Raw genomic sequence first — 13607 nt, 5'->3', positions numbered from 1 at the left:
TGGAGGGAAGAAAGAAGAGTCGATGAGAAGCAGCAGGGTCCAGGTCTGGGGAGTCAGGTAAAGGGTGATGTTAAGGAATGATAGAGCCACAGAGTCAACAAATCAAGAAAACCCAAACTTTAACAACCAAACTTAGAAAGGGGCCTGTCAAGAGGGCAGGGTGGAGGGGTGGGGGGTTTTGGATATGGGAGGGAATCTGGGGACATTGGGGGAGGGATGTTGACACAGGTGGTGAGATCAGTACTGCAATGTTGTATGTCTAAAACCCAACTATGAATAACCTTGTGAATCATAGTGCTTTAAGTTAAAAGATGTGGAAAAAATGTAAGCATATGGAAAGCTCCAAAATTAGAGCAATGAAGTTCTGTAAATCCTTTACTTGATTTACAAGTGTGAATGTTTGACCACATGTGATATGTTTTTATTTCCTCTCAATTTGCATACACACACGCACATACACACACACACAATTTTGCTTTTGATGTCACACCCAGCAGTGTTCAGGGGTTACTTCTGACAGTGCTTGGGAGACCAAGTGGGTTTTTCTGCAAAGCCCGTGCTCCAGGCCCTGAGTTATCCCCTAGTCCCCTTCATATACACACAACTGTTGGCGAACCATTTGAAAGTTAAATATAAATTTCTTATCCCCAAATATTTCAGTCTCTATTAAGACATGAAAATTGTCAAGTGTTTGCTGCTTCTCTCTGGCTTCAGCTTTTGCCACTATTAAATTGAATCTGAAGTACTTACATTGAACTACTTAACTACTATCATGAGTGAAGCCTCTCTGACTTAGCTCAAGATAAATTCCCACTTTTCTCTCCTCTTAGAAATATTTGTTCACTCATTCTAAGAGACAGCCTCACTGTTTCACACAAGGCGCCCCAGAGGGGGGCGGGTGAGAGCCCTCCCTGCCCCAAGGGACCCAGCCTCAGCAATCAAAAATCTCCACAACCCAACCACTGCCACACTCAAGGCCGCGCCCCACATGCTCGGGCCGAGCCTCACGCATGAGTGAAGTCCTACGGAACGCAGGTAATGAGGAATTTTGTGACCTTGGACTCTGGGCTCAATGGGACCAGGAGCGGAAATCCTCTGCCCGCTTTCCCCAGTCTCCAGTGACCCAGGGGTCATGCCCATAAGCCACCTCTGCTGGCACCGGATAATCTCAGGCACTGTCCAGATCACACGGCTGCTTCTCCCGAAAGGGAGCATAACATGAGGCCCACATAACCATGCCACCAGAGTTCCCACCAGGCTATTTCACATGGGGCACTCCAGAAGGGGGCGGGTGAGAGCCCTCCCCGCCCCAAGGGTCCCAGCCTCAGCAGCCAAAAACCCCCACAACCCAACCGCTGCCACACTCAAGGCCACTCCCCAAGTGCTTGGGCTGAGCCTCACATATGAGTAAACATTTTTCTGAACCACGAGGCTGCTTTTGCAGCCACGCAACACGTCATAAAACATTCCCTACCCACTCTCCATAATTACCACACCACATTTGATGGGGTTCAGATGGTAGGCAACAAATCATAGGGGGAAATATATATATGCATGTATACATATTTTCAGATACATATATACCAAAGCTCACATCACCCACACTTTAACAACATGTTAGTGATATCCTATAGGATGTTTTAATGGCTCCTGCCAAAATAGAACAGTCTTCACACTGTTTCCTATATGAACACATTTTTGTAAGCATACTCAGCAGTTCTTCATAACAGACAATACAAAATATACATATTATTTCGGTTGTGTTTTGGGACAGGAATTGGGGCTTGAGATGGAAACATCCTGAATTTGGTTGTGGGAAGGTATAAATGGTGGTGGGATTGGTGTTTGAATATTGAATGTAGTCAAACATTGTGAACTAACTTATAACATTAAAAAAATTGTTTTAAGTAATGTGGAGTTTAATCAGCTTAATCAATGGCTAAATAAATAGCAGGGCTCTGCATTAAAAAAAGAGATATAGTCTAAAAAATTACCTATTTTGATCAAGAAAAAATGAAATAATGAGGGGAAAAGCCAACATTTGCTATGCATTTGTTTTATTTTTCACTTTAGCATAGAACAAACCAAAATATCAAGTGGTTGAATTCTATATTAAACATCTGGCTCTCCTAGCCAGACAAAATGAGTACACCTCTTTAGTTCTTTATCCTTACTAAGTTCAAATGAGTATAGAGACTCTAAAACTGCATCCTATTCAATGGGGTCAGGGAGATAGTACGTGGTAGTTAGGGTGCTTGCCTTGCACTCAACCCACACGGGTTCGATTCTTAGCGACCCACAGGGTCCCCTGAGCACTGCCAGGTGTGAGTCCCCTGCAGAAAAAGACAGCACAGATGATGGGTATGGCATTGGAATTATATCCATAAGAAATAATTATTAGTAGTATTGCAAACCAAAAATATTTTTAAAAAATTTAAAAGACCATTTTATTCTAGATTACATAAGTTCATAAAAAGAATAAAAAGCATGGCCAAGTGCAAGACCAAGTTGTCTGAGAACCTGCTGTACATGGAGTTCATGCAAAAAGGATTGGAGCAAGTAACAACTAGAAAAAGAAGAAAAGAAGTAATTAGTGAAGAGCACTGGTACCTGGACTTTTCCAGAACTTGAAGAGAGTTTTATAATCGAAGAGCAGAGGTTTTTAATGTGAAGACCTTCTCTATGAAAAACTATCATTCAGGGGTACAGTGTCACCCAGCAGGTCAGCCTATACATGTAAGCCGAGTGAATCAGGAGCCTGCTGGTGACTTCAGGCTTCCCGATACCCAAAATTGCTGTTGGGCGTCTGGACAGACCCCAACAACTTGGGACCAAGTTTCCTGAGAAATTAAACAGCCAAAAGTTATGTATGTGGGAGTCACGCCCACAAACCACCTCCCACTCAGCTATACAAGCTCTTTTATCAGCTTGCTTCAGAGACCCATAAATAAATCTCAAAAAAGATCAAAATCAGGCCATTTAAGCACATTAATGGCCATGATTCTGAGACTCACAAATGAATCTCAGAGTAGAGCAGCACGCAACAGAAATGTCTCCCCATCCAAGTTAGTGCCAGGCTGATTTTACCTCGGAGGGGGACAGGTGTTTCCCCCCCACCGCCTGCCCCAAATGAACCCTGGCAGCCACAAACCTCCAGAACCTCCACACTCACAGCTGACCTTCATAGGCTCATCCTGAACCCCCCATGCATGAGAATGAACCCTCTGAGAAACGCAGGTATGCGGGACCAGTGACTAAAAACTTCAGGCTTCACAGAGTTGATGATGGGCAACCTCCTCCCATCTCCCCGCTTTTCCAGCTCCCTGGCAATCACACCCACGAACTGCCTCTGGGCGCCATTTAAGCGCATTAAGGGCTGTGATTCAGAGACTCAAAATGAATCTGAAAAGAGAGCAGCATGTCAGAGATGCCTCCATATCCCCAAAATTTAAAAATTTTAGAATTCCAGGAGGACGCAGACACTTTCATGGCCACATGACACTTCTTACTATTCATGGCAAGCAATACAAAATAAATTATTTAGCATCTGCCTAAGGGGTAGACTAGGGTGGTGGTGGGAAAATTCAAAATAACGGTGGTGGGAAGGTGTAATGGTAATGAGATTAGTGTTGAAATGTTAAATGCAAACAATTACTGTGAACAACTTTATGAAAATTAAAATTAAAAATTAAAAAATGTAGTGTGGAGTCCATCCCTGCTTCAGTCAGCTTAATCAGTAGCTGAACAAACAGCAGTACTCCTACATTTAAAAAAAAGTCATTCAGAGTATTTAGTCCTGTAATTGAGAAATTAATGTATTAGATAAACTCTAAAAATGAAGAAGTTGAAGATGAAACAGTGGAACTCAATGTGTCTGATGAAGAAATGACTAGAAGGTATGAAACCTTGGTGGGGCAATTGGGGGGAAAATTGCCAAAAAGAGAGACTGGGCCAATTTTGAAGAAGATGAAAATGGAGACTCAAAGCCAATTAAAACAAAGAAAATATTCATAAAACCTCAAGATTGAAATGGGTGCCTTGCAATCTGGCTCAGGGATGCCTTGTAAGAATGACCTGCCATTTTGGACAAACTTATTCTGATGGTTTCTCTTCCAGTCATTAATATTATGTTAATTTGTAAAGAAGCATGTAATACCAGAAACATGTTGTCTGTGAAACAGATGTGTGATGGATGTCAAACATCCTTTATGTAAGTTTTCACAGAGAAAGAACTTTTATGGATGTTTCCATGTTTTTAGGTACATCATTGCTTCCTAAATATTTCCAGCTTCAGATTTCTTTTCTTTAACACACAACCCTGTCTTAATTCATAATATCAATTGCTTAATTCATAATATCAATGTTTAAGTTGCCCGTATATTTGATTTTATCTTATAAATTTAGGTGAAGCCTGTTGATGCCTGCATTTTGAAACCAGCCCTGAGAACTTCTGATGTGTAAACCCAGCACCAGTAAGCATTCCTCAGCAGCAGGAAGGGTTTGTGAGCTCCCACGGCACTGTTGGTTAGTGGAACTGGGAGTTGGGGCTAAAGTCATTCATAAAAGCGAAAAGTTATATAATAAAAATATTTTTTCATTTAAAAATTTAAAATAAAAATTTTTTAAAAGAATGAATGCACTCAATATTAACCTCTGTGATTTTTTTTTCAACTGAAATATTCCACTGGGGAGGGGCCAAGAGGGTGCTCATAAGCCATGCTCAGGAGGCCTAAATTTCTACAATTTGTTTATAGTTTATTCAATTAAAGAATCATGAACTACAAAATTATTGATAGTTGGGTTTTAGGCATATATTTTTAACACCAATCCCACCACTATTGTCAACTTCCATCCACCAATATTCCTATATTCCACTCGCAATTCTTGGCCAGTCCGGGAACAGTCAACACAAGGCCTGGAGAATGCAACAATACTCTGGTCAAGTGCTCCAAATACCTGAGCCCCGTGGGCAGAAATGGAGACCTTTAGGGCCACATGGTGATGTGCTTGGTGGGCCTCTAGGGCTGCATTTGGTGATGCTCAGAGGACCGTGAGGTGCCAGAAATTGAACTGGGTCAGTGCATGCTAGACAAACACTCTAACTGCTGTACTATTTTGTTCCTCTCAACTAAAATCTTTTTTTTTTCTTTTTTGGGTCACACCTGGCAATGCACAGGGGTTACTCCTGGCTCATGCACTCAGGAATTATGCCTGGCAGTGCTCAGAGGACCATATGGGATGCTGGGAATCGAACCCGGGTCAGCCGCGTGCAAGGCAAACGCCCTACCCGCTGTCCCTCAACCAAAATCTTTCATTAGAAAAAAAAGCATTGCATGTTTAGGCTAGACCTGCGATATAACAACAAGTAGAAAAATACCACTGACCCTAAGTCAAAGGCTGGGAAAAACAGTAAAGAATGAATGTAACCTCTAATTACTGGCTTTGGCAAATTCTCAGATGTGGGAGATAGGGGTTGGGGGTTAAAGGTCAAGAGGTCAAATTGCTGTTGGGTTATTTCAGAAGGTTCAAGGGATTTTTATTCAGCTTTGACTGTCTCCAGGGCTGGACCTTGGGCCAGGGGAGTGTGACACTCACTGTAAGAAGTAAGGAATGAGAAAAACTTACGACTGAGGATAAATAATATTTAACAAAACTTTTTTTTTAAAAAAAAAGAAAGAAAGAATGGGGCTGGAGCAATAGCCCAGGGTAGAGCGATAACGCCAGGGGTAGGGTGTTTGCTTGCATGCGGCCGACCCGGGGCTCGATTCCCAGCATCCCATATGGTCCCCTGAGCACTGCCAGAAGTAATTCCTGAGCACATGAGCCAGGAGTAACCCCTGTGCATCAAAACCCAAATACCAAAAAAAGAGAAAAAAGAATGCAAGAATTCATAACAAACAAAAGATCAACATTTCAAATGAAGACAAAATGCGCCTCTCATTTGCATGACCCTGGCAGTGAGGCCTTGCGTGGGTCACTCCGGCAAGGTAGCCTGACTGCTCATCCCTCACTAACGACAGGCCCCAAACCGTTAAGTGAACGGCCAGTGTCAGGTGGTTCCCCTAAGACGCCACAGGCAAGAGACTGCGCTGAGCGCTAGCTGCTGCGAGTAGGAGCACCGGGAGGCTGGGGCGGGGTGTGTGGGGGGGGGGAGCATCCTGAGCGCTGCCGTGCAAACACAGCGCCGTCTGCACAAACACCCTCCGGAGAAAGCCCTGAGCCCCGACTCTCATTTTGAGGCTGTTACGGTTGCCTTTGAAAATTGAAGTAGCCTTGAGGCATCCTCCACGCACGCTCAGTGGATTCAGCAGCTCAGGAACCACGGTCCAATTCGCCCGACTCCGTTCCTTTGGAAACCGCGGCCCCGCCCGGCCCAGCGGTTGCGGAGACACCTACCGCGCCCCTGCTGGTAGAACTGATCTTGCAGCCCTGGCCTCAGGAAAGGCTCACAGGATGCTCATAAGTGCTCATAAATGACTCAGAGATCTCACACTGGCCTGCCTCCTTCTTTCAAGGAATCTGGATATTGTCTTTTTCTTCTAGATGTCTGGTTCCTCGTGGTGGGCACCCTGGTCATGCTTGACTCTTAATGCCTGCGTAACAGGACAGGCTCTCCTTCCAGATTTGAGTACTTTGTGCCATTTCTTGCTTCTTCTCCTTCCCCTCCTCCTTCTCGTAGTCATCATCCTGCTCCTCCTCTTACTCCTCCTTCTCTTCCTCTTCTTCTTCCTCCTCCTCTTCCTCCTTCTCCTCTTTCACTTTTTATTTTCATTTTGGTTTGGGGGTCACACCCAGCAGTGCTCAGGGATTACTCACAGCTCTGTGTTCAGGGATCACTCCTGGAGGAGCTCAGAGGACCATAGGGGGTTGGGGGTAGTGGGGACTGACTGCGTGCAAGACCAGCTTTCTTCTCTCTCTCTCTCTCTCTCTCTCTCTCTCTCTCTCTCTCTCTCTCTCTCTCTCTCTCTCTCTCTCTCTCTCTCTCTCTCTCTCTCTCTCTCTCTCTCTCTCTCTCTCTCTCTCTCTCTCTCTCTCTCCCAGTCCTGGTTTTTGAAAAAAAAAGAAAGAACAACCTGCAGTTAGATCAGGAGACTGTTGTCCCAGCTCTGAACCCTAGCCCTGAGAGCTGAACCATCACCCAGCCCTTCACTCAGGTACAAACTGCTTCTAGTTTTCTTTCACTGAAATGTGACAGGGGCCCAGTGCCTTGGACAGTGGAGTGGGGCCCTGATTTTTGAGAAGACTTCTAGCTGCCCTTTCCAAACAGGGTCCTGCATCTGCCCATACACTGCCACCTGTGAGACAGGGCATATCTAGCTGGGAAACTGTTCTAGGAAGGTGAGACCAAAGGAAAGGAGGGAATGGGGATGGAGGCGAGGTACACAAATGTCTTACATTTCACTGAAAGAAGTTGAAAGCTAAGAAAAGCAAGCCCCTATGAAATAGAAGACAAAAAGAAATTCAAAACTGTGACAGAGTTTGACACCACCACTGAGACAAAAACTACCCCTTGCTTTCAGTTTTAGAAAGCCCAATAGCTAAATGCTGACTTCAGTGTGGTTTCTTCATTTCTGATTTTGTACTCATGTGCGTTAACATAATACCTAACTGACTGAACATGTCAGTAATACACATGAAATATGACATTTAGATCTCTGTTACTATCTGATGTCTCCAAAGTCTCACATACATGTAAGCATTCTATGTATTTTTTAGAATGAGACTCTCCTTATGTGCTGAAATTCATTTGACCCTTCAAAGATAAAATTTGTAATTATCACTTCAAGACTGAAATGAGGGGCTGGAGTGATAGTACAGTGGGTAGGGTGCTTGCCTTGCACGAGGCTGACCCAGGTTCAATTCCCAGCATCCCATATGGTCCCCCGAGCACCGCCAGGGGTAATTCCTGAGTGCAGAGCCAGGAGTAAGCCCTGTGCATTGCTGGGTGTGATCCAAACAGCAAAAAAAAAAAAAAAAAATCTCTGTACCACGTGATCCCCTGGGCACAATCTAGTGCAGCCCCTCAAAAATCTACCGTTCATACATTTATTAAAGACACCCATTTACTCTAAATACCACTTATTTGTGGAAATGCAACAGTTTAAGGGGGGAAGGGTGATGCCTAGATCATCCTTGACCCCAGAATATAGGAAGGAGAAGGAAATAAACAGTGAAGGGGGGGGTGGGAGGACAGAGAGATGAGCAAAGGGGATAAGGGCCAAGGCGACCTGGCTATATTGGTGATCTTAAGGAAGGGTAGAGCCAAATACCCAAACTAGAGAGTCAACAACTCTGAAGTAGTGAAACCCAAACTTTAACAGCCAAATTTAAAACGTGGCTGTCAAGATGGAGCTGGGGCTGGTGTTGATGGGTAGGAGAGAAAAACTGGGAACACTGAATGGAGAGATTGGTGATGAAGCAGTGTATGCCAAAAACCCAACTATGAATAACTTTGTAATCACGGTGCTTGATAAAATAAAATTTTGAAGGAAAGGGAAAAAAACATATTTTCATTGATATTTACTTCAGCTGTGTATATGAAGCCCATTTCTGCTTAGACTATGGTCTGATCAACCTGCAGGCAGCTCAGTTGGTTTATGTCACAAATAAACTCTAATTTGGAGGAATTACATTGTATTACATATGGGACCACGAGTATGCCAACTATAATCTTGGGTAAGCTTTTATAAATTAACAGTGGCTTGAGAATCACCACTAAGCAGCATATATAAGGCAAATTCCCACCAGCCACTTTCATTGTGGGAAATACTCAAGGTGAGTTTTTTTGGCTTCGCAGAGTCTTCGGCCTCAGCTCTAATTATACTCCTCGTTGTTTCATGTTTGAGATTCATGCTAAGCTGTCTGGATGAAAAGGGGGAGGAACTAAATCCCGCTGCTGCTCTAATTTTAGAAGCTTAGCTTTAGGGTGTAGACTGATTTAGATAATCTCTAAGATAGACTTTCGTGATCCCTGGTATTCCATTTTCTGGTAATGAAAGAGGTTTATTGGAAGGGATTGGTTCCTGGACTGTGGAGACTTAGAGGGCCCACTCTCTGTTACATGAGAACTGGGGGTCCAGGACATACTTCTGAAACTCAGAGAGCCCAAATTAGAATAACGTTTCACAATTATAGAGAGAGGGCAAGGGTTAACATGTTTGCCTGACTGCCAGCCAATGCTGGTTTCATCCCCAGCACCATATGTACCTCCAGGAAATGTCCCCAAACAGACCGTCCCGGTTCATGCAGTGATACAATTTCTCTCTCTCGTTTTTATGTTTTATTTAGACCTTCAATGGGTTTGATGGTGCCTGCCCAGATTGGCGATGATGATTTGTTTTCCTCAGTCTAGTGATTTCAAATGCAAATCTCATCTGAAAATAGCCCTACAGATTTACCCACAAACATCATTCCAGCAAGTATCTGTGCACCCTGTGACACAGTCAAGTTGTACACATCATAGAGCTTGATGCATGAACACACACAAATTGGACAAAAAATTAACCATCACAGTCACTAAATTTGGGGGTAATTTTCTACTAAGCAATAGAGAACTCACACAAGACTCTGGAATCTTCCTTTAATACGAGGTCAAGCTATAGAGTTAGAGATAAGTCCCCTAACCCCTTCACAGTGCAGCTATTATTCCCTTTACAGTGAAGACAGACAAATAGTTCAGGGCACTTATTTAAGATTGTACAACCGGAACAACTGTATGGCAAAAAATAAGGGTCTGATAAATAGTACCTTTGTGAGCTCATTCTAGGATTACATCATATAAACATTCTTTCTCCTGAATATGTTTTTCATTACTACCAAAAACTTATCTTTCTTTCAGAAGGTAGGTACAAAGAAAAGACTTTTTGGTTAAAATTATAATAAACTTGTAAATTTGAGTTGCAATATTTAGTTGGAGATTCCAAAGTCGATGTTTGCATAATAATGAGACAAAAAGATGGAATAGATTCAAATTTTATAAACATCAATAAGATGGTAGTGGCTTGTACCTGGCATTATGTCAGTTGCCACTTGCTCATGTTTATTTCTTTTATTGGTTCCACTTGCTCTCACCAGTGTCATAGAGCTTGATGTGTACATGCATGAACACACACAAATTGGACAGAAGTCCCCTCATTCTGTAAATGCACGTGTCTGTTGTTCTGGGCATGGAGCCTGACTTGCTTTAATTTTTGGTTATTTGAGCAGTGTCCCAGATTCTCCTTTGAAATATGCAATCCACCTATTTTTATTAACCTAGATGTGGAGTCCACTGATGCTTTTTTGATAGATTCTTGGTTATGTCCTGATACTTTTGTTTTAAATAGGTCATTTATTTCCCTAAGTTGACTTCAGACATTTTTTCATATGAATGAGGAGGCAACTCATCAGAAGGCTGGATTTTAATAATGCAGCTTATTTTCTTAAAACACAACATTTTCAACATATGCTATTTTGACCAATTTGTATAAAAGAATTTTTGCTGTTGTTTTTGCTATTGTGAGAGAAATAAATCTAGGCCACTGAGAGGGAAAAAAAAATTTAAGCATACACAATGGTACACAGTATTACTGGAGGGCTGGGTCCCCACTTCTGTTCTTACAGAAATGTCTTTTCTACTTTTACCTTCCATTTAAAAAAAAACACTAGTATGTGAAGAATCTAGGAGGTTCATATTTATGTATGGAATGTGGTCCTTCTCTAATTTATGAAGTGATTATAAATATTCACACCTACAAGGCACTATTAAAAAGTATACACAATGGGCAAAGATAATTATTCTAATGCATATGAAACAGAAACTTACTACCTAATTATTGTCACCTATGTCACTTCCCAGAGGGTCTCTTGCCCTCGAACCTGGCTGTCGTCCCTGGAGCCCCTCAGAGGGGGTGGGCTCCAGATTCCCACTTCGCCCTGAGCAGAGCTCTCGCGGCTGAAGACCTCCAGAGCCTAGCCACAGCCATGCTCAAGACCCCTGTCCACACATTCAGACAAGCCTCACACATGAAGGTACCGGCAGAGGAACCCAGGTGTGTGTGACCCAGGGCTGAAACTTCCAAGCTGCTCGGATCAGGACTGGGCCTGCTCTGCCCAGATTTCCCATTTTCCAGTAGCTAGGCGGTCACACCCAGGGACTGCCCCCAGCGCCGTGTAATCCCACCAATAGCCAACATCCAGAGACTTAAAACCAAGCTCCCAGAAGCTTCCAGACATCTTATAGCCTACTTATCCCTCTGGGAGAACCTGGCAAGCTACTGAGAGTTTCCTGCCCACATGGTCTCCCCATGCCTTGCAAACTCCTCATGGTGTATTCATATGCCCAAACCAGTAACAATGCTGGGACCCTAAACGAGCCTCCAATGCGGCATTGTTGGGAAGGACGAGTAAAGAGAGGCTTCTAAAAATCTCAGGGCTAGGACGAATGGAGACGTTACTGAGACCACTCGAGAAATTCAAAGATCAATGGGACGATGATGATGATGATGCCACTTCAAAACATTGTGATGTTGTAAAATTATTTAACCTATTGACAAAAGTGAGAAATATTGTAGCATCCTTCTCATAGCATTATCGTCCTAATTAATGAGATTAAGGGAGGAAGCTCAATGGCTGTAAGGTATGCTTTGCATGCAGGAGTCCCAAGTTCTGTCACTGGCACTGTGTGGTTCCCTGAGCATAACCAGGAGCAACTCCTAAGCACTGAGCAAGGAGTAGCTTCTGAGAATTTCTGGGTCTGGCCCCAAAACTATTACAAATATTCCCTAAAATAGGAACTTTATTGTCATCAGTGCTCAGTAAAATTAATAATGCAAATTACCCATGTAGAATAATAATAATAACAATTACCAGGGTGCTGTCATGGATGGCAGTAATCAAAGTCTAAATGCACAATAGGGGGCTGGAGCGATAGCACAGCGGGTAGGGTGTTTGCCTTGCACAGGGCCGACCCGGGTTCAATTCACAGCATTCCATATGGTCCCCCAAGCACCGCTAGGAGTAATTCTTGAGTGCAGAGCCAGGAGTATCCCCTGTTCATCGCCAGGTGTGACCCAAAAGGCAAAAAAAAAAAAAGCGCTATAGGCTTATGCTTAGGACTTGTATGGGACCCGCTACAACCCCTTTGTGATTTTGAAGCTGACAAATAAGACTGAGAACAGCCTCTAAGAAGAGGCTGGAGTGTGGGAGGCAAATACCACCCTGGCTGCTACCACCAACCCACCATAAACACTGCCCCCCTCTGAACAGCATATGTAATCCTCTCAAGATCATTTTCTCCTTCCAAGGTCATCTTCAGTGGTGTGTCCTTCATCTCTTCTGCAGAGCATGATCCTGTTTGTTGGGAGTGGGGGGTTCCAGGGACGCAGGGAGTGGATGAGAGATAACACATGAATTGAGGCAATTTATTGCCTTTCACATGCCCAGCAAGGCACATGGTCCCCGGCACACCACCCAGGAATGATCCCTGAGCATAGAGCCAGGAGTAAACGCTAAGCACTGCTAAACATAACCCCTAAACAAAAAAAGAATCCTGTTTGCATTAAGGTTGAATCAAGAGTTCATCCTAGAACTAATTCCTGAGGCAGCAAGAGAAACTGACTCTTCAAAAAGTCTTCAAAAATGTTTTAAATTATGGTAAACCACTTAAATATGTATTTTGTGGAAATACACATAGTAAGTGTAGAAATGTATATTATAAATCACAGAACTTCAACCAATAAATAAAGTTTAAAATTTAACTTCAGGGGCTGGAGCGATAGCACAGCGGATAGGGTGTTTGCCTTACACGTGGCCGACCCAGGTTCGATTCCCAGCATCCCATATGGTCCCCCGAGCACTGCCAGGAGTAATTCCTGAGTGCAGAGCCAAGAGTGACCCCTGTGCATTGCCGGGTGTGACCCAAAAAGAAAAAAAAAAGAAAAAAATTTAACTTCAAAAATAATTTTTGACAGTTTTAGGTTTAATTTCTTCTTTATATAAAGACCCAAGATTTCTTCCTTCAAAACACTATTCCCCTCATGCAACATACCAGCAGATTAGATTAATTTGGAGGTTGTTTTATCAACCCCATGGCTACCTCATATAATGTAAATCACCACTCTCTCACATCACAGTTTTGGTTGTAGCTTTTTTGTTCTTACTATTACTGACCTCTGAAAGTCTATTCTCCAATAGCACAGAAGTATTTTATTTTATTTTTATTTTATTTGTATTACTTTTATTTGTATTATTTTATTTGTATTTTATTTTATTTTTGTTTGGGACCACACCTGACAATGGTCAGGACTTACTCCTCTTGGCTCTGTGCTCAGGGATCACTCCTGGCAGCATTTGAGGGACCATATGGAGGTGCCAGGAATCAAACCTGGGTCAGCCTCATACAGGCCAGTCCCCTTCCTACCCTCTATACCAGCTCTCCAGCCCTAGCACAGTGATATTTTTAAAAACATTTTCCTCATCATGTCAAGCTTCTGCATCAAACCCCACTGAATTCCCAATATCCCTAGCAGTACATCAGTGTCTTCCCAAGGTCTCCAAGGTGTTTTTTTTTTTGGTTTGTTTTGTTTTGTTTTTCTTTTTGGGTCACACCTGGCAATGCACAGGAGTTA

General features: G+C 43.1%; 1 protein-coding gene and 1 pseudogene across 10 annotated transcripts in view; one reads left to right on the top strand and one right to left on the bottom strand.

Moving 5' to 3' along the window:
• PDE4DIPP2 (myomegalin) overlaps window positions 1–13607 on the bottom strand; it is a 241916-nt gene that overhangs the window by 211746 nt on the left and 16563 nt on the right. The gene's annotated exons all lie outside the window — the stretch shown is intronic.
• LOC101553900 (M-phase phosphoprotein 6-like) lies at window positions 2256–4028 on the top strand (annotated as a pseudogene).

The sequence above is a fragment of the Sorex araneus genome, chromosome 3 (genome assembly GCF_027595985.1).
Source record: "Sorex araneus isolate mSorAra2 chromosome 3, mSorAra2.pri, whole genome shotgun sequence".
Taxonomy (NCBI): Eukaryota; Metazoa; Chordata; class Mammalia; order Eulipotyphla; family Soricidae; genus Sorex; species Sorex araneus.
This window is presented reverse-complemented; position numbering and strand designations above follow the sequence as displayed.